The sequence below is a fragment of the Sciurus vulgaris genome (assembly GCF_902686455.1).
Source record: "Sciurus vulgaris genome assembly, chromosome: 10".
NCBI lineage: Eukaryota > Metazoa > Chordata > Mammalia > Rodentia > Sciuridae > Sciurus > Sciurus vulgaris.
The window spans coordinates 77,617,204-77,644,614 of NC_136470.1; the positions used below are offsets into that span (position 1 = coordinate 77,617,204).

Below are 27,411 nucleotides of genomic sequence, written 5' to 3' on the forward strand. Positions count from 1 at the left end.
TGAAATTATTAATCTCCCTCTGGAGTATAAAGGACAATCAAGTACAAAAACTGATTTAGGAAAAAAACTTTTTTAAGAAATGAAGACACTAAAGCAATCCAAAAAGAGAATTATGAATCTGTTCAAAGTAAACAGGTACCAGGGTTTATGTTTCAGTATAAATAGAAACAATCTAGACAAATTCTTTCTCTCCTTATTAAACTCTAAGGATTTCATTTTTATGTTGGCTAAAAACACTTTTATGCCATCACTCATTTAATTTGGGGCACATTTTATAGGTTAAGTTTTTTCTATCATGAATTTAAAATTCTCTTTTAAAAAGATTTCAATAAGATAGGTGTTTGGAATTGATTTTTAAAAATCCTATGTAATAAAATGAACTAATCTATTTTTAGTGGATCATATGGTGTAAAGTTGATATCAGTACCTTGTCAAGAAAGTGTGAATAAAAGGTGTAATAAATAAGTACATAAAGTGAAAACACTGAAATAGAAAATCCGTGAGGTGAGTAGTAATCAAAGAATATCCTTTAAGCATATATTTAAATTGTACCCATTGGACAAGTGTTTGCTGACATTCATTTATCATAAAATAATATCATAAATTATTTATAACTAATATAACTAAACTTTCCTGGGCAATGTCACTTTATATATATGTTTCTTAATGTGACTTGCATTCACACATTGCTTTGATGAATGAGTTGATCCTCAGTGGCCAAAGAATCAAACAGAATTTTGCTACAGCATTGAGAGCCAAAAATTAAATAAATAAATTTTTGTCATCATTTGCTTATAGATGAAACACCAAACAGGTCTTAAAGAATGTAAAGAAAACCAAATAACATCAAATTTCTATTTTAATTTTCATTAACAAAGAGCTAATGACAGCAACAAAATCCTTCCTTACTGCTTTCAAGCTCAACATTTTTGCTGGAGGTTAAGGTCAAATCTTAGAAATACTTGAAGACAGGGAAACATGCTAGTTTTTGTTTTTCTAATATTGATTTATGTTAAAAATTTTTGAATCACATTTCAGTTAGCATCCTAAATGACATATGGATTCACAGTGTTCAAAACATTGTTTGGGGTGATAATGAGACTATAAAGCTTAACGTGACACAGTCCCTGACCTCAAGGGTTTACATTGTTATGGAGTAAAAAAATAAATAAACATAAAAAAATAAACAGTAGTAGTATTGTAACATTTTGAAAGAAACCCAGAATACCATAATGAAAAGTGTCTCAATCAGTTATGGATGGAGGAAAGCTTAATAAATCATAAAAAAATGTCATTTTTAAATGTTTCAGATGTATTTATTTCTCAGGAACTAAAAAATAATTCTGATAGACTTGTAACTTTGCACAATGGCTATTTGTTATCTTCTCTGTTTTCATTCTAATTCTTTAGTCAAATATTTATCTATTTGTATTTATTTTGTTTAAAATGATATGTAAAAATGTAAAAGTTATACATATTAATGGGGTTTCATTCAACACACATATAAAATGTATAACATTTAAATCGTGTTAACCATATTTATCTAGTCAGTCATTCTTTCTTTGTGACTAAACCTTTAAAAATCCTTTTTCCCAGCCTTTTGAAATGCACATCATGGTTGTCTGCAGTCACCCTACTGCATAATAGCACACCACAACTTCTTGCTTCATTCTAACTGTAACTTAGTCCCATTGATTCACTTTTCCCTTTCCCTCCCTCACCTCCAACCCCAGCTTAGGTGCTGGTAGTCACTATTCTACTCTCAACTATCATATCAACTCCTTTAGATTCCATTTATGAGTGAGATCATGTGGTACTTGTCTTTCTGTATTTGGCTTATTTCACTTTATATAATGATATATCTTTCCGTTCTTGCTATTACAAATGACAGGCTTTCATCTTTTGGTGGCTGAATAGTATTCAACTGTGTAAATGGCCCAGTTTTCTTTATCCACAATGGCCAACAGGTTTTGAAAAAAATATTCAACACCATTTGTCACAAAGAATTGAAAATCAAAACCACAATATCACCTCACACCAGTAAAAACCTGTATTATCAAAATACTATAATAAACAGTGGTAAGAATGCAGAGAAAGAGGAATCTTGCACACTCTTGGTGGAAATGTACTATGGAAAATAACATGGAGGTCCCTCAAAAATTAAAAATAGAACCTCCATATGATCCAGAATCATATGCTGAATATATAACCAATGAAAATGAAATCAAAGAGAAATCTATACTCTCATGTTCTCTGCAACCATAGTTACTTTAGCCAAGAAATGAAAACAACCCAAAGTGTCTATCAATTGATAAGTAGATGAAGAGAATGTGGTACATATATACATTGAAATACTATTCAACCATATAAAACAATGGTATCTTGTCTTTTGTGGCAACCTGAAATGAACTGGAGATCATCACATTAAATGAAATAAGTCATATACAGAAAGCATCACATGATCTCACTCATATATGATATCTAAAACAGTTGATCTTGTGAAAGTTGTGAGTATAATGTTACTTACCTGAGGCTCGGCAGCTTGGTGGGAAGAGAATGGGAAGGAAAGAGTGACATATGGATAACAATAATATAGTGCACATTTCCAAAAACTGGGAAAAAGAAATTTTAAATGTCTCACCATAAAGATCTGACAATGTTGGAGGACAGAAATACATTTAACCTAATTTAAACAGTATGCAATGTATACTTGTATCAAAACATTACATGGTATCCTACTGATATGTACAATTTTTATGGTTCGGTTAAAAAATAAATTTTAAAAATCACACATACATACACACACACACACACACATACACACATTTCTGGTGGTCTAAAGTCAAAATGTCCAAATTTGTCTTACTGAGTGAAAATAAAGGTGTCAATAGATCTGCATTCCTCAGACGGTTCTTTTTCAAGTTCTAGAGCTCACCTGCCCCCTTCTAGTGGCTGCATCATCCCTACCTCTGTTAACACTGTCACAGTTCCTTTAATTTTAACTCTTAACTCTCTTACTGCCCTCTTCTACAGCTAGGGTTACTTGGGATTAGACTGGGCAAATTGGACAATTCAGGATAATCTCCCTATCTCAATATCCTTGATTATATCTGCAAAGTTACTTTTGCCAAGAAAGACACATACATTGTGCAAATGAAACTATGCTCATCTGTTGGGAGAGATCATTGTTCTCCCTACAAAAGTAAATTTTGAACTATGTAATTATTCATTAGACAACAGAGAACCCTGAAAATTGCTGTTTGTTTAATTCATCTTATCAGAACTTGGTTCTGCATTATTTGATTTGTGTTTGGTTTTCTCTGAAAAAGAAAGAAAAAAATAAAGAAAACCTCCACTTTGGTTTTAAATTTCACTTATGAGAAAATTCTAGTTAACACATTATTCTTGGTAAAAATTAATGTAACATTGTTTTGGGAATTCTATTTGTCTATGCTATTTGTACTTTGTGGATCAGTTATATCAATAACAGCAGTACTGAATATAAAAAGTTAAATTTCAATATAGGTTTGTGAATTTCATTATGTCATTTAGTGACAAGTATGAGGATTTTTTCATGAAATAATGTCAAAGTATAAGTAGGACATTGTTCATAAAAATTATGATTGGGGCCACCTTAATTTTTTCTGGGGTTACAAATGAATGGGAAAATGGGTGTTAGCATTTTTATGAGGCCAGAAAATGTCAGTTGCTGAATAATAACTATGAATAAATATCCTAAACACAGAATTTTAATCCTCCTCCTGTTCTACTTTGAAGGAATAGCTTCAGTAATGGAAGGGTACCTACTTCCTAGCATTTCATTGTAAAACTCACTACCATATTAATAGCCAGTTTATATTTTCATTCACTTTATATTAAGTGATCTTATGGTTTGGATCTTTAGTATGTCCTCCAAAAATCTCATGTGTTCAAAGTCTGGTCCCTAATGGAGCCAGGTTCAGAGGTGGAGTTTTTAGAAAGTGATTAGATCATTAGGACTCTGATCCCATCTGATTAATACATTGACAGTTGAATTGACTCCTGGGAGGTGGGACCAAGTTGAAAGAAGTTGGGTGTGCCCCGAAGGGTATGTCTTCCTAACCCATGAGCTGAGCAACTTTCCTTCACTATGTTTTTCCACCATGTCATTTCTGCCTTGGAGCCTGCTTATCATGGTCTCAACCCTCAGAAATTATAATTCAAAATGTCTTTCCTCTCCTAATTTATTCTTGTCAGATATTTTTCACAGGATCAGAGGCTGACTAACACAAGTGGATTATCTTTTTGCTACTGCTTCACCGTGAATGCCTTGATATAATTAATACACTGGGTAAAAAGTGAAATATAATATGTTCTACACAATAGATAGTACGGTAATTTATGTAATAAGATTACCATATCACATCATTGTATAAGAGGAACACTCATTATATTATAAATTAGAAGACCTACTTTATCTGATGATGTGCTGGGAGATTGATGTCAAAGTGATCAGGTGGAGAAAAATAAGGAGTACTATGGTTACAGACCTAAAGAGGATGTTTCCCCCACAAGAGTTGTCTCAGATGCAAAGTCGGCTACTAAAGAACCTTTTTAGGAACATCCTTGCCATCTAATTATACAACCCAGAATAAATTGGCTTATAATTACATTTGAACCTGCAAAATAAGGATAAAGCTAGAGAAGGGTTGAAAAAAATATGGAAGACTTATGGTTGGAAAAGATTTAAACTATTTTTTTCTTACCTGAGGAGTTTGTATCTTTATGTATTCTTTACCCCTCATTTTATAGGAAGAAACAAATGTTGGCTCTAGGTTCAAATAACACCAAAATGATCCCTTTTTCTGTCACATCACATGGAATCTTCCTAAAATTTCTGAGCCTCTATTTCCTATGTTGTACTATAAGGATGACATTAATCACACTATATAATATTGGGCAGATTGATTTGCACATATAAACTACAATTATTTGGAAATGGGGAGACAAGGTTAAGCAATGGGGACTATTTGAATTATGTTTCCTCTCAACACTTTTTTTTCTTTTTGGCTTGATTTTTAAGCCTGGTTTTCATGCCTTTTACACTGGAAACATTTTCCTTAGCCTGCACTCTTTTATGAGTTATCCTGTTTCATTTATTCCTTTAACTACTAAATCCTCACAAGACTGGTCTGCCTCCTGACCATCTTTGGACAGTTTGTCCCTTGAAGTCTGTATCCTACTTTTTTATCCTGAGGGATCTGATTGATGGATTCTCAATCCCCACACCATACTCTTCATCTTGCTAGCCTTAAGATTCTCATTTCTGAACATCATCCACCAAATCTTTTCTTATTTTCTTTCTGTGCCCTGAGGATTTAATTTGCTTTTATAATTTCATATATCATTTATGCATCAGTCCTGAATAATGACTCTGACTTACTGACTTTTAAACCCATATGTCAGGTTGGGATGAACGTGCAACCTTGTGTGTTCAGATAATATCATATATTCAATATACAAAATTGAAATTTATTAGCTCCTCACTTGATTTCTTTGTACTTAATTGCTTTGTAATGTTTCAGATTTACTTAAATATAAATATTCAATCATTTCCACAGCATTTTCCTGTCTTCAGGAACATCATCGATTCTTGCCATTTCTTAGCTTTGGTATGGACTGTCTACACCCAGAAAGGAGGAGCCATTCTGCTCAAAAGACTTTGCAATTTTCCAAGGAAAACTAGTTAGCTGTCACATACATTTTGCTACAGTCTAAATGTGTCCCCTAAAATTCACACGCCCATAACCTGATTCCCAATGAAGCAGCATTGAGAGATAAAACTTCAAAGTGGTGACTAGATCATGAATTAATTAGTGTTGTGATCTCAGGAGTGACTTAGTTCCACAGGAGAGCGTTCCTGATAAATGGTGGGTGCAGCCCTCCCTCTCCTGCGGGCTCACCTATGTTCTTTTGCCCTCTGCCTTTCACCATGGAGAGCACAGTTAGATGGTTCTCCCAACACTCCCAGACCTTCATATTGATCTTCTCAAACTCCAGAAGTCTAATAAGCTATGAGTCTAATAAATTTCTATTGTTTGCAGGATACACAGTCTCTGACATCCTGTTACAGCAGCACGAAAATGAACTCCCACAATTTAGGAGTTTGATTTTGCCAGTCTCTTGTGCAAGATTTCATGCAGGCATCATATGCACTGGTTGCCTGGAAGTCACCTCCATTTTCCAGTCAGTCCACCCACCTTGTTTTAAAGCTTCCATTTGCTTTTTCATGTTTTTTTATGATTACCTGTTAGCCTTTCCTTTTATCTGAGTATCACAATATAAATTGACCTCCAGAAATCATTCAGGGAATTGCTCTGCTTTCATAAAATACCCAGATAGGTTTAGTTGCTAATTTTTATGTAGTCAAAAGACATACTGGCATTTTAACTCATTTTTATCTTTTTTTTCAACATCTATGTGACATTAATTAATTACTATGATTCCCTCCTACTAGATCACAAATTCAGATAGTTTTATCCCACTCTTTCTCTCAAAACATCATGCAATACTGGGACTAATAAATATTTCACAAATGTTTAATGATATAATATAAAGCTAAAACAAATGCAGTGGATCCAGTTATAAAATTTAATTGAAATAAATACAAATCACCCCTAAGGACTCAGAAAAGGCTCACATGGAGTTGTGAGGGAGAAGGAAAACATATGCCTAGAGAGTCAGACTTCTTAAGTAACAATGGTGATCAATGGGGTAACAGATGTTACAATTTTTTGAAATAAATATACATATATGAATATATACACACATACTTGCTTCACACATAAATGCACATATATATTTTTATAAATATGCAATTATATTGATGGTAAGTCAATAAAACTGTGCAAGAATTATAATACAAATGCAGAAGATAATTAATTTTGGATGTTGCAATTCTGAAGAAATCCAATATCATCTTTAAATATCATTGCTTGATGTATGCAAATAGATTTTTTGGCTATGAATGCTTATAATAGCTTCAAATTTTACCTTCATTTAAAACAAGGAGGATTGATGTATCATAATATAGTGCTTTAACTCCAAACTTTGCATTTTATAGAAGGTCCACAAAATCTATGTTAGCATTTCACCTTTATTTTCTTACAAATTGTGAGAGATTATTATGTATATAATTTGTTTCACTTTTGCACAATCACTTCATGATATTAACCTTCCCTCAACTAAAATGTGTTCAAAGCAGCAAATAATACAGTTTTTTTTTAAATGTAATGCCCTTCTTATCACTAGCTTTTTCTTTCTTTCATTTAAAAAATACTATAAAGGAAAGTTTGTCTCCATTTTTTTACAAATATCTTATTTTCTATTCCCTTAAAATATGGAGTTCCCTGATTTGAGATTGATAAGAATCCTGAATTAACTTGTTCAGGGAAAAAGTGGGTTATTCTTTGGTCCATGCGTATTATCATGTTGCCTTTGCTTCTTCTAATGTGCAATGCTATACTGGAGTCCTTCCCAATGCCAACTGGTCACTTCTGCCAAGCTCGTCAGTGGTCTTTTGAATAGTCTTTTGAGGACCTCTGATTGTCTATTAATCTATTAAAGATCTATTTGAATTCTGTACAAATGAATACATGGTATAAAGATTTATAATATATTATTATATTTGTTAGATGGCAAATATAATAGCTCTTCCATCAGGGACTTGTTTGTCCATACTTATTTGGGGCAACCATTACACTGTTACTTTTTAATACTCTCTCTCTATCTCTCCCACCCCCTTTCTTACTTCCATTTGTGTGTAGCAAGGGAAAGTAGGTGTAGATAAGTCTACTCAGGTGCACTGCTGGAGTTTCTTAACTCTCTGAGCTTTTCCTAAAATACAATTTGGAAGTCTGGGATATTGAACACATACTATAGCATCTTCCCTTAGGTAATAGCTACTAGAAATACCTCTTGTAAGTAGCCAACCTAATGAGAAGGGATAGTGGCTTGGCTTTGCCTCACTTGAATCTTATGAGTTTTCCCACTCTCCCCAGGTGAGCCACGGCTCTCCCATTTTCATTATGAGTCACAGCTCTTTCTCCCTGTTCGCCTGTTTTCTATGGGTGCTCAGCCTCATCAGGTCAACGGCAGATTAAGGTGGAATATTGCTTTACTCTTGCCTCAGTAGCTGCCTTTTAGCTGAGGCCTCAGGAAGCACATAGTTACCAAACATCTTAGAAGCCTACAAATAATATCAGGGGATTAGACATCTTGCTATGACTTCATTTGCCCCTAGAGGGCAGGAATATTATCCTCTCCTCATTATGCTTCCCTTGATTGTGGAAAAGACCAGCTATTTCTTCTTGCTCTCTCTTTTCCCAGTCAAAGAACTACACAATTATGATTATGGCACAGAACTAAAGTAGTGTTTACAATTAATTCTGCTAGAAGTCAAGTATGGCCCTTAAATCAGTTTCTGCCCACATGTACTCTAAATGACACATCCACTGAAGCGAGGGATCCCCTTCCCATACCCTCATAATTGTTCTTTACATCTTGAGCACACATCAGCATTCATCTGTCCTCTGGTTCATTTTTTGATAAAATAAAAGTATATTTTTCCGTAAAATTTGGATGAAGTTTCCTTTTCCTAGTGGAATGAATCTGACACAATTTTCCTACATACACATATGAAAGCATCACACAGAATCCCACAATCATGTACATCAACAAGAATGAGATCTTAACTAGGATGAGATATATTCCATGCTTATAAAATTATATCAAAATGGATTTTATTGTCATGTATAACTAAAAGAACCAATACATTTTTTTAAAAAAAACATTACATTAAAAAAATTGGCCACGGAAAGGAAAGTAAAAAAAAAAAATTAGATCAACAGAAGATAAACACAGTGTTTATTTTAAAATGCTGGTATTAGAAAACAATATATTTGAGGAAAATTCATATAACAATTGTGTATTTTTCCTGAACATCTCATGTTGATTTTTTTCATTCTTAATATCATTGGATAGACTTTGTCACATTTTAGAAAGTTCCCACCACAATTCATCAACCGCATCTCTATCTTTCATGATTCAGCTGAGTATAACTTCATTTGGAAAACTAACCACTAGATTTTCAATCCTTTTAATCACTACCTCCATTATGCTGCCTTGAATCTTGAATCCTGTTTATATTTCACATTTCTCTCTTCTTACACTGTGTACTTTAATTGGTTCACACATCTACCCCAACTAATTTTATTTCTCCACTCTTCAGGCATGTTTAATGCTCTCATACTTTCTCTCTCCTTGTTCTTACCCAATACAAATTCCAGGTTGCCAAGAGAGCCGTACGCAGAGAAAAGAGGGCCTTGACACCCATTCGTTTATTCATTCAATCATTTCCCTCTCTACTACTCAGTTGTTTACTGGGCTGCATCTGAGCTACTGCAAACTGTACCAAGAAAAATAAGATATCATCAACACCTCGAGGAGGTTACAATTTAGTAGAATAAGGAAATAAAATATGTTGGATGACATGTTCAGAGGACAAGCCTAGCACAGTGGGGGACCTGGAAATGCAATGGTTTCTTTTTGTTGAGGGTGTGATAAAAGCAAATAAATATTAATAGCAGCATGATTGTTTCTTAGAAAGGAGGTAAATGGACAAACTCAGCAACTCCATAATTATGCTTCTATAACCTCATAACTTTAGGAATGCACTGTAAAATATATCATGTCTTTCCCAACACATGTCAAGACCAGGCTGCTGCACCTGTAATTACTAGTCTCCAGAGGTGCTCTAACATTCTTATTCTGCAGTTCTAAATATGGAAAAATATCTTCCTTTTCATTGCCTTTATTTTCTCTTGTGGATTGATAGAGTATAACTTTCAAGATGAAATTTACCAAGAAACTAAGGAAGAATAAAATAGAATTAACATAGGGTGCCTTCAGGGACACGAGGTGCTACTGCAGGGACCCCAGGAGTCCAGCCCACAGCTGCCCGCCTGCTTTCTCCTCCAGACCGTCACTTTCGAGTTCTGTTGTCTCTTGGTGGTTCTTTGATGTCTGAAGAGGCCAGAGGCAGTTCAGGGTAGATGGGCAGCGAGGAGAAGCTGGTAGATGTTGTTGAAGAAAAGCAAAAAGAAGGAGGCAAGAAGAAGAACAAAGAAGGATCTGGAGATGGAGGTCAAGCAGAGTTGAATCCTTGGCCTGAATATATTAATATACATCTTGAGTTGTATAATAAACTAAAAGCAGAGCATGATTCCCTTCTAGCAGAAAAAGCAGAAAAGGATAGCAAGCCAATTAAAGTCACTCTGCCCAATGGTAAACAAGTCAATGCAGAATCCTGGAAAACTACACCTTATCAAATTGCTTGTGGAATTAGCCAAGGCCTGGCTGACAACACTGTTATTGCCAAAGTGCACAAAGTTGTTTGGGACCTAGACCACCCTTTGGAGAAAGATTGTACTTTGGAGCTTCTCAAATTTGAGGAGGAGGAAGCCCAAGCAGAATATTGGCATTCAAGTGCTCACGTCATGGGTTAGGCCATGGAAAGAGTCTATGGTGGATGTTTGTGTTATGGACCACAAATAGAGAATGGGTTTTATTATAACATGTACCTTGAAGAGGGAGGTGTGTCCAGCAATGATTTCTCTTCTTTGGAGATTTCGTGTAAGAAAATCATTAAAGAAAAACAAGCTTTTGAAAGATTGGAAGTTAAAAAAGAAACTTTACTGGATATGTTTAAGTACAACAAGTTCAAATGCCGAATATTGAATGAAAAAGTAAATACTCCAACAACGACAGTCTATAAGTGTGGTCCCTTGATTGATCTCTGCCGAGGTCCTCATGTTAGACACACAGGCAAAATCAAGGCTTTAAAAATCCACAAAAATTCTTCCACATACTGGGAAGCAAAGCAGATATGGAGACCCTCCAGAGAATTTATGGCATTTCATTCGCTGATCCCAAAATGTTGAAAGAATGGAAGAAGTTCCAAGAGGAAGCTAAAAACCGAGATCATAGAAAAATTGGGAGGGATCAAGAACTCTATTTCTTCCCTGAACTTAGCCCTGGAAGTTGCTTTTTCCTGCCAAAAGGAGCCTACATTTATAATACACTTATGGAGTTCATTAAGAGTGAATATAGGAAGAGAGGATTCCAGGAGGTTGTCACCCCAAACACCTACAATAGCCGACTCTGGATGACCTCAGGCCACTGGCAACACTACAGTGAGAACATGTTCTTCTTTGAGGTGGAGAAGGAGTTGTTTGCTCTCAAGCCCACGAACTGTCCAGGACACTGCCTTATGTTTGATCATCGTCCAAGATCCTGGCGAGATCTGCCTCTGTGGGTAGCTGATTTTTGAGTACTTCATAGGAATGAGCTGTCAGGAGCACTCACAGGGCTCACCCGAGTACGAAGATTCCAGCAGGATGATGCGCGCATATTCTGTGCCATGAAGCAGACTGAGGATGAAATAAAAGGCTGTTTGGATTTTCTATGTATAGTATATAATGTATTTGGATTTTCTTTTAAACTGAACCTTTCTACACGCGCAGAAAAATTCCTTGGAGATACTGAAGTGTGGAATCAAGCTGAGAAGCAACTTGAGAACAGCCTGAATGAATTTGGTGAATAGTGGGAGTTAAATCCTGGTGATGGAGCTTTTTATGGTCCAAAGAGCGACATACAGATAAAAGATGCAATCGGTCGCTTCCACCAATGTGCAACAATCCAGCTGGATTTTCAGTTGCCCATCAGACTTAATCTTACTTTTGTAAGCCATGATGGTGATGATAAGAAAAGGCCAGTGATTATTCATCGCGCCGTCTTGGGGTCAGTGGAAAGAATGAATGCTATCCTCACTGAAAACTATGGGGGCAAATGGCCTTTCTGGCTATCTCCTCACCAGGTAATGGTCATTCCAGTGGGGCCAACATGTGATGAATATGCCCAGCAGGTACAACAACAATTCCATGATGCTAAATTCATGGCAGACATTGATCTGAATCCAGTCTGTATGTTGAATAAGAAGATCAGAAATGCACAGTTAGCACAGTATAACTTCATCCTAGTTGTTGGTGAAAAAGAGAAAACCAGTGGCACTGTTAATATCTGTACAAGAGACAACAAGGTCCACGGGGAGCGTACTGTTTCCGAAACCATTGAGTGGCTGCAGCAACTCAAGCAATCCGCAGCAAACAGGCAGAAGAATTCTAATAAAGAACTTGTCCACATTGACTAAGTGGAAATGGAACCCATCTCGGAAATGTTAATTTACACTTAGTCTGGATAGCTCAGCAAATCTTCCTAGATGACTGTAAGATCAACATTTTTTGACCTAGATAGATTTTAGACAATAAGTATTTGATGGAGTTAAGAGACCATTAAATTATTTTGTTCGTTAAATACATGAGCAGTTGTAGAACATGAGGATTCCTTTAGTATAACATGAGAAGACTTTTTGTAAATTTAATGTGTTGGAAATGTTTTTCAGATTTGATAAAAAAAATTTGATTTTTAATATTTTTATTTTAAAAAATAGAATCAACATAAACACAAATACATGATTCTGTGGATATTTCTTACTGGTACATGTCACTTTAAAAATTCCACTTAATTGACTAATCATAATGTTAAACCACAAACTTTCAAAATAGGGATTTTAATTCCAAAGAAAACCTGCTCGTTTGAAGTCAAATCCTGCATGATTCTTCCTTTCCTGTACCCTATATGAGTCATCAAGTACACCAGTTTTTTCCTCTAAACATCACAAATTCCTTCCACTTACGCTTCCATGGGCATTAATCTCAGTGAGGTATCATGTGGATCATTGTACTTGCCTCCTAGTTTGTCCCAATTAGTTTAATTTCCAGGCTCCATTACTTAAAATCGTTTCTTCTTACAGGAGCTAAATTATTCTAAAAATATAAAATTGTTAAGTCCCTTAAAGATAAAACAAAACTTCAGTGCTTTCTCCACTGCTCTTCAAGTTGAATATAAACTTATTAACTTATGATTTTGACATTCATTTTTTTGTCTTCTTTAGATGTCCTCCTCTCATTCTTGTCATTTTTAATTTTTTTTAGTTATTTTTTTTTCCTCAAAGATCACTATTAACTTCTATTTACACTGTTACAGTACCTGCAGGTTTGATTACACATGGCTGCCACCATTTGAGACAACAGCCAGGCCCCGTAGGACCCCTGGCCGGACTGACTGAGCCCCATCTCCAGGATCCCTCAGCCCGACCGATCACTCCCTGCCTCTGGGGCCCTCACATCGACTGACTGCTCCCTGCTGCCAGGACCCCCAGAACAACTGACTGCGCCCTACCACCGGGACCCCAGGCGGACTGATTGCACCCGGCCTTCATGATCCCACAACCACACCAAACACACGGGACCTCCAGGACCCCTGCCGGACCAACTGCATCCCATCTCCAGGAACTCCAGCTGACCATGTCCACCCCTGAGCTGCAGTATGAGTGGCAAAGATATTCTCCCACTCTGTAGGCTCTCTCTTCACATTGCTGATAGTTTCCTTTGCTGAGAGAAAGCTATTTAGTTTGAATCTATACCAGTGGTTGATTCTTGCTTTTATTTCTTGTGCTATGGGAGTCCTGTTAAGGAAGTCTGATCCTAAGCCAACAAGGTGAAGATTTGGACCTACTTTTTTTTTTTACCTATTTTCTTCTATAAAATGCAGGGTCTCTGGTCTTATTTCAAGGTCCTTGATCCATTGTGAGTTGAGTTTTGTGCAGGGTGAGAGATAGGGGTTTAGTTTCATTCTGTTGTATATGGATTTCCAGTTTTTCCAGCACCATTTGTTGAAGAGGCTATCTTTTCTCCATTGCATATTTTTGGTCCCTTTGTCTAGTATGAGAAAATTGTATTTATTTGGGTTTGTGTCTGTGTCCTCTATTCTGTACCATTGATCTACCTGTCTATTTTGTTGCCAATACCATGCTGTTTTTGTTACTATTGCTTTGTAGTATAGTTGAAGTTCTGGTATTGCGATACCCCCTGTTTCATTCTTCCTGCTAAGGATTGCTTTAGCTATTCTGGGTTTCTTATTCTTCCAGATGAATTTCATGATTGCTTGCTCTATTTCTGTGAGGTACGTCATTGGGGTTTTAATTGGAATTGCATTGAATCTGTATAGCACTTTTGGTAGTATGGCCATTTTTACAATATTAATTCTGCCTATCCAAGAACATGGGAGATCTTTCCATCTTCTAAGGTCTTCCTTAATTTCTTTCTTCAGTGTTTTGTAGTTTTCACTGTAGAGATCTTTTACCTCTTTGGTTAGATTGATACCCAAGTATTTTATTTTATTTTATTTTTTTTTTTTTTTTTTGAGGCTATTGCAAGCGGAGTTGTTTTCCTCATTTCCCTTTCAGGTGTTTCATCGCTTGCGTATAAAAATGCTGTAGATTTAGGCATGTTGATTTTATAGCCTGCTATTTTGCTGAATTCATTGATGAGGTCTAGATTGGTCTAACCCAATCAACAAATGGGCTAAGGAAATTAACAGACATTTCACAGAAGAAGATGTACAAGCAATCAACAGATATATGAAAAAATGTTCAACATCTTTAGTAATAAGAGAAATGCAAATCAAAACTAGATTCCATCTCACCCCAATTAGAATGGCGATTATCAAGAATACAAACAACAATAGGTATTGGCGAGGATGTGGGGAAAAAGGTACACTCATACATTGCTGGTGGGGCTGTAAATTAGTGCAGCTACTCTGGAAAGCAGTGTGGAGATTCCTTAGAAAACTTGGAATGGACCTACCATTTGACCCAGCTATCCCACTCCTCGGCCTATACCCAAAGGACTTAAAATCAGCACACTACAGAGATACAGCCACATCAATGTTCATAGCGGCTCAATTCACAATAGCCAGACTATGGAACCAACCTCGATGCCCTTCAGTTGATGAATGGTTAAAGAAACTGTGGTATATATATACAATGGAATATTACTCAGCTATAAAGAAGAATAAAATTATGGCATTTGGAGGCAAATGATGAAATTGGAGAATATCATGTTAAGTGAGATAAGCCAATCTCAAAAACCCAAAAGAGGAATGATCTCACTGATAAACGGATGATGACACTTAATGGAGTGTGGGAGGGGGACAAGAATGGAGGAAGGAGGGACTGTGTAGAGGGAAAAGAGAGGTTGGAGGAGTGGGGGGGAGGAAAAAATAACGGAATGAATCAAACATCATTACTCTATGTAAATATGTGAATATGCAAATGGTATGCTGTTACTCCATGTACAAACTGAAACAACATGTATCCCATTTGTTTACAATAAAAATAAATTTAAAAAAAAGAATGAAGTTATTTATTGATGACAGATGAGTCTAAGATAATTCAAGTTGGAGCTGCTTCCTGTCTGGCTTGCTTTCTTAAACATAGTTTCATTCTTCCTTCCTCCATAGAAACTTCTGATTTATAAGTAAGATTCACCTTTCTAGGCAGCTAACCTAAATTGGTTTGAGGTAGAAAATGCTGATTCCCTTAGTAAGATTGTTTTTCAGAGAGTATTTTTCCGTGCTTGCTACCAGGAGTGAACACAGTGTCCCTCTTTTGGGAGTGGGCTTTTTACTTCATACTCCTCTGACTGACTTCTGAAGTCCTTCCTTATCCTCTGTCAAGATGGAGAGTTGTACCGCTTGGAGCATGTACCACTTGAAACAAGGATTACTTTCCAAGTACAGTTAAATCCTGTGCCACTACCCCATCACCTCATTTCAGGTTCTTCCACACTGACAATTGTTAGATATTTGACATTTACCCCTAACTTCTTCAAGATCAAAAAAAGGCTGAAATTTTTCTTTGTGTTGTGCCTTTGAAGAAAAGTCATTTGGCCTCTCAAACAATTACAAGATGGTTACTATCTTTTCAAATCTAAGTTTCAATGTCATGTAATTCTCAAACATTTTAAGTAACATTTCCTTAAATAAAAATACATTTTAAACTGATTTAAAAATAAAACAAATATGTTCTCATTATAAAAAATGCTAATGACTCATCTTTCATGTAGTTCTGGTCACTGAGAATGGCTAGCTTTTGAATAACTGCATGCATTGAAAGGAGCTAACTTGTTAGAAATGTTGCCTGAAAAAAGATTGTTGGTGAAGAAGATTGCAGTAGAAATGGAGTCTCACATGCTAGCTCCTTTAAGAGGAGTTGCTGAGTCAAAAGGAATGAAAATCATTTCTCTTTTTCCATCTGTCATAGGATGCATTTGAATGTCCAACAAAAATATCTTATTACATATTAAAGAATTGATTTTCTACTTAAGAAATGCTATAGCAGAATACGCTTTAGGAATTCAATTACTGCTAACATTTCTGATATTTTGAGTTTGTACCAGCCTATTATTGTTTAGCTCACATTTGAAACAATGCAAGAAGGTTCAGAGGAGCAATGATTGAGCAAGAGTCAACCCAATCAATGATTTAATTCCCAGATAGGAATCAACTGAGTGGTAACTGAAGTGGTAGGGTGTGGTTGGAGAAAGTGGGAATGGGGCATGGCTTTGGGTGTATATTTGTATCTGTTGAATGTTAAAATTGTTAATGGATTAAAAATTGTTAGAGGTCAAGTGTCTAGTTTAGGAATTCCTTCATTCCATTTATGATCACTTGTGATAATTCCCATTTCCATGGGATCTGACCACAGTTGTTAAAGTAGTAGTAACACATGGCATATGGTTTATATTAGTTCATAAGTCTCAGAATATTCTAATCTAAATCAACAGCTCTTGTTCTTTTTGTAGGATATAAATATCTAATATAGGCATTACACTATTGCCATATTTCTAAAATCCATTTCCAGAATTAGTGTTCCACTTTCAATATTAATAGGCATTATCTAAATATTGTTATTATTTCAAGGATTATAAAACTGAAAATTGCTAACGAAAAGAAGATATAAACAATTTTGAAATACATGAAGTTGTTTTATTATTCTTTGCATGACCATGTTTACCATTTTTGCTGTATTGTTTTGTAATGGCCACTCCCAAGTCATTTTTATTATGCCCCATATAACTTGTCCTTCCTCTCATGAGTTTGCTGTAATTCTGTCATTACTATGTAGTAAAGCAAAAAGAATCCTTCAATATAGCCAACAGGAGTAATCTTAAAATATATGGGTGACATAAATTTCAAGACATGAAAAGCAATGTTGGTGGTCACTGCTTTTTCCCTTAAAATTTTTCATAAAGAAATCAAAGTCTATAACAGTGTTGGAAATCACACAATAGAAGTATAATAAGAACAAAAGCTAAGGGTTCATTGCTACAGTTTCTTCAGTGTTTTAAGAATATGGTAATAGTGCTCCCAGATGGGAAAAAGATCCTTCTGATTATTTCCATGAATTAATATCTGAATCAATATAGAATTTGTGTTTTAAAAAAACACAAAATTGAAATGGACTTCATTTATTCTTTTATGTTAAAAAAACAACAACCTAGATTAATTGTTTTTGTAAAATTCCATGCAAAGAGCCTTCTTAACATTTGGGGAGTGTTGGGACTAATGACACGTTAACTAACTCAGGCTGACTCCTTATTCCTGGCGAGTGAGCTAGATCAAGGCCTCAAAGGTGGTTTCAATAGTAATTGACGATAAATCGGACCACCATTAGGGACTGGTTAACAACAGTTCCACGAACATGATCAGCTCGTGCTTGCCATATAGTCCTATGGGACTCTCACCTGCGTGAACCCCCCATGCCTTGCTGACCTTTTAAGCTGATTGGTTCCCGCCTAGCCTCCACCCTACATAAAAGCTGTGTGATTTCCTCAATAAACGAGATTCCTGCTGTGCCTCATGTGCTGACAGATCTCCCAGCTCTGGTGTGTTTCCTTTGCCGCCGACACTCATCATCCTGCTTGGCCCTGTATTCTCCTCAGGCGGGCCCTGAGGAGGTACATCGGACCTTGTTGCCTGACAGGGAGCAACAACTGGGGCCCTGTGTGAGGAACACGAAGTCACTGACAAGCCAATCAGACTCCGGGTGAGTGTACTCCCATAAAATATGGGACAGTCCAATTCCAAGTCTGACTCCTCCCTTGACTCCCTTAGGATTTTCCTTAGAAGTAGAGGATTGGAACTCTCTGATAGCCAGACGTTTCAGACCTGGAAGGCCCTCAGTAAGGCAGCCCCTTGGCTGCCTGAAGCAAACTTGTTTGACTGGTCCACATGGGATCTTGTAGAACAACTTGTTAGGAATAGGGAAATCAGTTTAGGGGAGTGTCCCCCACTGGAAATCTGCCCTACATTATCTGCCCTTAAGGCCTGCTTCTCTCCAGGACCTCCCAAAGGGGGCTCCAAGCTTCCCCTAAAGAGCTGCTGCCTCCAGATGGCTGGATATCTTCCTGGTGGTCATTTTATGATACTGGGCAAGAACTCACTGACTCTAACATCCCCCCTCCCTGTATGGCCTTCCCGGTAAATGTTAAAAATGTTAGTTTGGGAAGGTGTGACTACCGATCACAAATTGGCCTGTGCAGGGATGAATGAGCACTCCATGGGAAGGTGGATTGTGGCTACCAAATATATTGGCACACAGCTTCCGCAAGTGAGCAGGCAGATGGAAAGGAATTCCTTATCTTCAAGTCTCTTCTTTCTTGCGCTTCACTGCTCTTCCTGCAAACTCGAATGCCTCCTTCTTCTCCCCCGCTTAATCCCTCCTCCTCCTCCAACTTCGAATCAGCTGTTTCTGCTTCCATTTCCCAGTACAGCCCACCTAGTCCTCCTGCCACAAGGTCCCACATACGCCGGTGTGGAGGGAATAACCAGCCCAACCATCAGTGGCATATCCTAGTAAGGAGTATGATATAGTAGCCCCAGTCCCCACAAGTAGTGGGAGATAATTATTTCACAATTTTCTGTGTCCAAACCTGAATTGAACCAGGAAAAAGGGTTAAAATGCCCTAGGCATCAAGTTTCTGCTAGAACATTTTAGCCCCTTTCAGATCCAGATCTCAGTTAAAGCTTACATTGAAATGTAAATGGAGGAAGCCAGAAGACTCAGTAGGAGACCAGTCTCAAACCAAAGGAAAAAAAAAAAAGAGAGAGAGTCTTCCCTGAACTCCAGAAAAAGTAAATTTTATGGTGCTTTACTAAAGTAATTAACGGCCGTTTCAAAGTAATTAATGACCGTATCATTTTTTCCAGAACATCTGTTACATTGCAATGGAGATTCACCTATAAAGTTACAAGGCCTTTGATTTTGTTATTTATATGTTGTGCTGTCTGATGTCATGTTTTGTCTCTATCAAAATTGAGCACTCCTAAAATTAAAATTTAAAAATGGATCCATATGGGGCGATCCAAGATGGCGGACTAGAGGGTGACTGCATCTCCAGTCGCTCCAGAACCCAGGATTCAATAAGGGGAGGCATTGAGAGACTCGGACTAAAATAGAACCACGGGGTGAGTCTCCCCCACCCAGTGAACTTCAACTGGGCGGCAGGCCCAGATTCGAGCGGCTTATTAGAGTAGGACAGGGCAGATAGAGTCTGCCCCAGGCAGCTCTGTGCACTCTGGCGGTGGACTCCAACCACAGGGACAGATTCTCCAGCCTCACAGAGCAGGCCCCCCAGTGAGAGCCTTTCTGCACAGAAGCAGCGCGGCCGGCTCCAGCCCACCCCGCTGCCAGCTACAGCCCACCTGCAGGTTGCTTCAGAGACCAGCACAGGGCGCCAAGGACTTCCCCAAGTAACCCAGCCCCCTCCAGCGGGAAGCGCCTCTCTAGGCTAGCTTCTCGGGGCAGACCACCCAGTGAGAGCCTGTCTACACAGAGCCAGCCACAAGTCCCCAAGCCAGTGGAGACCTCTGAACTGCAAGCAGCCTCTGGGACCAGGGCTGGGCAGCAAGAGACCTCTCCAGATCTCTCTCCCTGGAACCAGTAGCGGGCTAGGGGAAGCATTCTTTGGAAGCACTATATTATCAAGTTAATCCAAGACTTCAGGCTACTGAAGGCTGGTAGGTAATACACTGGAAATCTACAGGGACACTATAAGCCAATAGAGGAAAAATACAATATCACAGAGTCCCACTGTCATTTGACCAATATGAGAAAACAAGGGAAGAAAATGTCCCAAACAAACCTAGATACTATATCAATAAAACCCAATGACAGCACAGCAGAAGAAATGTCAGCAAGGGAGTTCAAAACGTACATAGTTAAAACCATCAGGGAAGCAAACGAGGAGATGAAAGAACAAATGCAGGCATTAAATGAGCGCACCAATCAACAGTTAAAAGAGCAAATAAGAGAAGCAAAAGCGCATTTCAATAAAGAGTTAGAGATACTGAAAAAAAACAAACAAACAGAAATCCGTGAAATGAAGGAAACAATAAACCAAGTTAAAAACTCCATAGAAAGCATAACCAATAGGATAGATCACCTTGAAGACAGACCTCAGATATTGAAGACAAAATATTTAATCTTGAAAACAAGGTTGACAAAACAGAAAAGATGGTAAGAAATCATGAACAGAATCTACAAGAATTATAGGACATCATGAAGAGGACAAATTTAAGAATTATTGGGATTGAGGAAGGCTAAGAGAAACAAACCAAAGGAATGAACAATATATTCAATGAAATAATATCAGAAAATTTTCCAAATCTGAAGAATGAAATGGAAATCCAACTACAAGAGGCTTATAGGACTCCAAATATACAAAATTACAACAGACCTACACCAAGGCATATTATTATGAAAATACCTAACATACAAAATAAAGAGAAAATCTATACTCCAACAAAACAGAAAACCTCGAACAAGTTTCTAGAGACATATGAATTACCTAAACTGAACAAAGAGGACATACACAACTTAAATAAATCAATTTCAAGCAATGAAATAGAAGAGGTCATCAAAAGCCTACCAACAAAGAAAAGTCTGGGACCAGATGGGTTCTCAGCCGAGTTCTACAAAACCTTTAAAGAAGAGCTCATTCCAATACTTCTCAAAGTATTCCATAAAATTGAAGAGGAAGGAACCCTCCCAAACTCATTCTATGAAGCCAATATCACCCTGATACCTAAACCAGACAGAGACACAACAAGGAAAGAAAATTTCAGACCGATATCCTTAATGAACATCGACACAAAAATTCTCAACAAACTTTTAGCAAATCGCATACAAAAATATATTAAAAAGATAGTGCACCACGATCAAGTGGGTTTCATCCCAGGGATGCAAGGTTGGTTCAACATCCAGAAATCAATAAATGTCATTCATCATATCAACAGACTAAAAGTTAAGAATCACATGATTATTTCAATAGATGCAGAAAAAGCATTTGATAAAATACAGCATCCCTTCATGCTCAAAACACTAGAAAAAATTGGGATAGTGGGATCATTCCTTAACATGTGAAGGCTATCTACACTAAGCCCATGGCCAATATCATTCTAAATGGTGAAATACTAAAAGCATTCCCCCTAAAAACTGGAACAAGGCAGGGATGCCCTCTTTCATCACTTCTATTCAATATCGTCCTTGAAACTCTAGCCAGAGCAATTAGAAAGACCAAAAAATTAAAGGGATACAAATAGGAAAAGAAGAATTCAAATTATCCCTATTTGCTGATGACATGATTATATACTTAGAGGAACCAGGAAATTCCACCAGAAAACTTTTAGAACTCATTAGTGAATTCAGTAAAGGAGCGGAATATAAGATCGATGCACATAAATCTAATGCATTTTTTATACACAAGTGATGAATCCTCATAAAGAGAAGTTAGGAAAACTACCCCTTCACAACAGCCTCAAAAAAAAAAAAAACCTTGGGAATCAATCTAACAAAAGAGGTGAAAGACCTCTACAATGAGAACTACAGAACACTAAAGAAAGAAATTAAAGAAAACCTTAGAAGATGGAAAGATCTCCCATGTTCATGGATAGGAAAAATTAATATTGTCAAAATAGCCATACTACCAAAAGTGCTATACAGATTCAATGCAATTCCAATTAAAATCCCAATGATGTACCTTACAGAAATAGAGCGAGCAATTATGAAATTCATCTGGAAGAATAAGAAACCCAGAATAGCTAAAACAATCCTCAGTAGAAAGAGCGAAGCAGGGAGTATCACAATACCAGATCTTCAACTCTATTACAAAGCAATAGTAACAATAACAGCATGGTATTGGTACCAAAATAGACAGGTAGATCAATGGTACAGAATAGAGGACACGGACACAAACCCAAATAAATACAATTTTCTCATACTAGACAAAGGTGCCAAAAATATGCAATGGAGAAAAGATAGCCTCTTCAACAAACGGTGCTGGGAAAACTGGAAAACCATATGCAACAGAATGAAATTAAACCCCTATCTCTCACCCTGCACAAAACTCAACTCAAAATGGATCAAGGACCTTGAAATCAGACCAAAGACCCTGCATCTTATAGAAGAAAAAGTAGGTCCAAACCTTCACCTTGTTGACTTAGGATCAGACTTCCTTAACAGGACTCCCATAGCACAAGAAATAAAAGCAAGAATCAACAACTGGGATAGATTCAAACAAAAAGCTTTCTCTCAGCAAAGAGAACTATCAGTAATGTGAAGAGAGAGCCTACAGAGTGGGAGAATATCTTTGCCACTCATACTTCAGATAGAGCGCTAATATCCTGAATCTTTAAAGAGCTAAAAAAACTCTATACCAAGAATACAAATAATCCAATCAACAAATGGGCTAAGGAAATGAACAGACACTTCACAGAAGATGTATATGCAATCAACAGATATATAAAAAAATGTTCAACATCTCTAGTAATAAGAGAAATGCAAATCAAAACTACCCTAAGATTTCATCTCACCCCAATTAGAATGGCGATTATCAAGAACATAAGCAACAATAGGTGTTGGCAAGGATGTGGGGAAAAAGGTACACTCATACATTGCTGGCGGGATTGCAAATTAGTGCAGCCACTCTGGAAAGCAGTATGGAGATTCCTCAGAAAGCTTGGAATGGAATCACCATTTGACCCAGCTATCCCACTCCTTGGCCTATACCCAAAGGACTTAAAATCAGCATACTACAGAGATATAGCCACATCAATGTTCATAGCTGCTCAATTCACTATAGCCAGATTGTGGAACCAACCTAGATGCCCTTCAGTTGACGAATGGTTAAAGAAACTGTGGCATATATACAATGAAATATTACTCCGCCATGAAGAATGATAAAATTATGGCATTGGCAGGCAAATGGATAATTGGAGGATATCATGCTATATGAGATAAGCCAATTTCAAAAAACTAAAGGACGAATGATCTCGCTGATAAGCGGATGAGGACATATAAGGGGGGGTAGGAGGGGTGAGCGTTAGGGTTAGGGTTAGGTTTAGGGTTAGGTTTAGGTTTAGGAATAAGGAGGGTGGTAAGAATGGAGGAAGGAAGGACTGTATAGAGGGAAAAGAGGGGTGGGAGGGGTGGGGGAAGGGAAAAAAATAACAGAATGAATCAAACAACATTGCCCTATGTAAATTTATGATTTTTAATTAAAAATAAATAAATAAAAAATTTTTAAAAAACTTTAAAAAAATAGTATGATATATGATCCAGGAACCTTTAATGTAACAAAAGGCAACTAATATTTATCTCTAATGTGCTATAATCTTTTCTCATATCACAGAGTGTTAACAAAGGGTATATTCTTTAATGTTACACTCCCATGGGTTTATATGAACTTTCTTTCTAGTTTAATTAGCTTATTCATTTTAATTAAAGTACAGTGCAACATTTAAAAAAAAATGAAATAAGGACTTGCCAGCTTTGCAAGGCTATTTTCCTCTTGTCAGCATCTTCTGAAATGTGGTCTGTTTGTTTGTTTCCTTGGGCCTAATAAATCACCTACCTTGAAAAAAACAATGGATCCAAATATTTTTAATTCACATGATTATAAAGGTTCAATTTAAATTGGGTAAACTAATAGAAGTAAAATGTCTTTAAAATTAACTCACAAGTCTCTAGGTGCTCAAACTAATAAAATGCTGATGTTTATAAAATGTCTAACATCAATTTTTCTAGGATTTTTCTTCAACAGTAAAGAGATGGCAAATACTGTTTACACTTGTCTGACATCTTGTTTTTTTTTTTTTACATTTATCTGATATCTTGTGTTTTTTACAATAAGACGTGAATTAGAGTTGACATGTATGGGATTACTCAAACGTGTTTGTTAGAGACATCTGATTAATTTACAAAGTTATTTCATGTAGTCACAAACTTAAACATTATTCTTTGTATATTAAATGTGTTCATATTTTCCAGGTATACAAGCCTTTAAAAGCAGGAAATTTATCAAGCTGCTATTCTTCAAATTAAACTTGTCTGTAATGGTAAACTTATTTAATGTTCTATATAGGACCTGTCATCAATAGGGTATATGTAAAATTTGTTAAGTGTATTTCTAAAAGTTATTGAGAGCATGATTTGTTTAAAGGTTAAGCATAAAAACATTTTGCCACTTTGCCACACAAAAGGAAACTTAAAAGCTTTCTCAGCCTTGCTTTAATTCATGTTTTAGATATAATGTTAAATTGTGTTAACTAATGTTCATATAGACTCAGGAGTCAATATTTGTAAACTGCTTAAAATGACATTTAAGAAAGAGTGTAAAGCGCAGTAGCAAAAATGGGACAACAGTGATTAAGATTAGGGTCTCTGACCTCGTGACTCTGGACAGTGGACTTCCTTGAGAGCCACACAGAGCTCCTAACATTGCACTTTGCAGCTCTCTAATTTCCTCTGGACTGGGTTACACGGGTGGCTTCCCTACCGCCTCCTGCTTAGGGAACTGCTAATCACCATTGTCCTTGTGTTCACCTTTGGGCCTTGCATAATCAATAAGCTTATCCATTTCCTTAAAAGCCAGGCTAAGTCTGCGCAGCTCATGGTGGTCCAACAGTATTATACCACCCTTGATAATGATGATTGGGAGCCCTGTAGGATCATGAATCACTCGTATCAGAACACTGGGGTCTAAGTGTCTCTCCCTTAAGCCCTGCTCCTCCTGAGGGGCCTGCCCGAAGTGCTAAGGTGGTAGTCAATGACGGGCAAGATCCTCAGAGGAGGACAACCTAAGGCAGGCACACCTTTGAGTAAGGCGGACCCCCAAACTGCTAGGGTGATGTTCCATGATGGGTAAGACCCTCCCAGGGGCAACCTAAGACAGACACACCCTTAATATAAAACAAAAAAGGGGGATGTGTTGGGACTAATGACACGTTAACTAACTCAGGCTGACTCCTTGTTCCTGGTGAGCGAGCTAGATCAAGACCTCAAAGGCGGTTTCAATAGTTACTGACGATGAATCGGACCACCGTCAGGGATTGGTTAACAACAGTTCCGTGAACGTGATCAGCTCGTGCTTGCCATATAGTCCTATGGGACTCTCACCTGCGTGAACCCCCACATGTCTTGCTGACCTTTTAAGCTGATTGGTTCCCACCTAGCCTCCACCCTACATAAAAGCTGTGTGATTTCCTCAATAAACGAGATTCCTGCTGTGCCTCGTGCGCTGATAGACCTCCCGGCTCTGGTGTGTTTCCTTTGCCGTGGACACTCATCATCCTACTCGGCCCCATATTCTCCTCAGGCGGGCCCTGAGAAGGTACATCGGACCTTGTTGCCTGACAGGGAGCAACAGGGGAGAAAATAGCATTTAATTTTTAAGTCCCAGATTTTGACATTTAATTATTTGCCCATTATTTCTTTAACAATTCTACGATTACTACTCACTATGGAATTATTTAAAGTTCAAAGAAAAACTGATTTATTAAAATATTTTTCTTATAAAATAAATGAAATGGTTTTCACTGGTTTATTGCTTTAATAAATGTTAGATAGGTTTCCTCTAAAATAATTATTTTCACAGGAATAAATCCCTTATGTCACATAAGAATTACTAGAGAAAATATAAAACTAAATTGAATGTATATGTCTATTAGCCATATGATTATTTGTTTAGGAGATTATAAGATAATAAAAATGAGATATAATTTTTTATGAAGAGATTTTCTTGTATATGACTGAAAAAAGTCCTTTTTTATAAAAAATAATAGTTGCACAATTAGATATATGAATAAGCATACGTCTAAAATAACATTTTAAATTGAGAAAGATTCTTCCTCAAAAATGCTAGAAAATATTTTCAAATTCAGATAAAAATTATAATTACAGATCAACATTAAATATTTCTATTGCATGTAGTAACTGATATTTCTCTATGTGCTGCATTCCACTGTACATTTTTTCCCACAGAATTTTCTATGTCATAATATGTTTTGCCTATCTTATACATCTGTTTCTCTATAACATCTAAATTAGAATAATATTTACATAATGATAGGGTTCAATGTTTTATAAATGTCGAAAAGTATTGTTCATAATCTAATAAGGAGTAACAAATGAAAAATCGATTCTGTGTACTTAATTTCATAATAGTTTCGAAACTATGCCTTTTATACACTATTTTTAAATGGCCCAAATAAATTTGTCTTTAATGATCCCAAGCATCCATGTATTTAATAAGTTTTGTTGAAGTTCTTCTTTAAGATATTTTCTGAGGCCTCGCCACCTGGAGAGACCAGGAGCCCCGCAGCCAGGCCATCCAGATCCCAAGCCTCAGGAGGCCGTACGACCACCCAAGGCGGAGATATTTTGTAAGAAGCATAAATTATTTTCAGTTATTTTCTGATCCTACCTTTTTCATTACCCGCAACTCCACATTGGCAATTCACTTACATCAGGTAGTCTTGAGAAAGCCCTGGCACCTTCCTGCCTTCCTCAGTAACCGCGGTGCATGCGCCCTGGCACCTTCTCAGTAGTGACAGCGTTCTGGGCAACACCACACACACCTCTGTTTGAGTCTGACTCTCCGAGTGCAAGAAACTCAGGTCATCTTAAAAAAAAAAAAATTTTTTTTTTAGGCCAGAGTTTTCTACAGTTATCAAATATTTTTCTTGATCCTTATAAATTTTGTTTCATATTTCTTAATATCTGTAATATTAATTTATACTTTTGTAGCAAAAATTTTTATAAACAGCCAGTACTTGGCTCAGGTGTTCATGGGGGTTTATGCAGGGCCATCTTAGAGACCCTGTGTATCATGTACTGTATTTAAAAAAAAAATTAAATTTAAAAAGTTATCTAGTGTCCCACTTGCTATGTTAACAAAAGGCATTGTTGGTGTTCATTCAGCACTTGTCCGAGGAGTCAATGCAAGAGGGTTGAGTTGAAGTTTTTGTGATATGTGAACCCCCTGCCAGGCCAAACTTGAGGGTTTATTTAGGGTTTTCTGTGTGTCCTTGGGGTTTATCTTTTCACTTTGTTTTGGTACCATTTCTCCATTT

The 27,411-nt window shown here is 36.9% G+C and overlaps 1 long non-coding RNA gene and 1 pseudogene across 2 annotated transcripts in view; one reads left to right on the forward strand and one right to left on the reverse strand.

The window, feature by feature from the left end:
* The first annotated feature begins 10,058 nt into the window (after positions 1–10,058).
* On the forward strand, positions 10,059–12,514 carry LOC306670543 (threonine--tRNA ligase 1, cytoplasmic-like; annotated as a pseudogene). The gene has a single exon. The product of its transcript is annotated as a threonine--tRNA ligase 1, cytoplasmic-like (transcript).
* Positions 12,515–26,895: 14,381 nt separating this feature from the next.
* LOC306671087 overlaps positions 26,896–27,411 on the reverse strand; it is a 123,949-nt gene continuing 123,433 nt past the window's right edge. Inside the window, exon 3 of the long non-coding RNA XR_013766583.1 lies at positions 26,896–26,960. This is a non-coding gene — a long non-coding RNA (uncharacterized lncRNA). The remainder of the gene's footprint in view (positions 26,961–27,411) is intronic.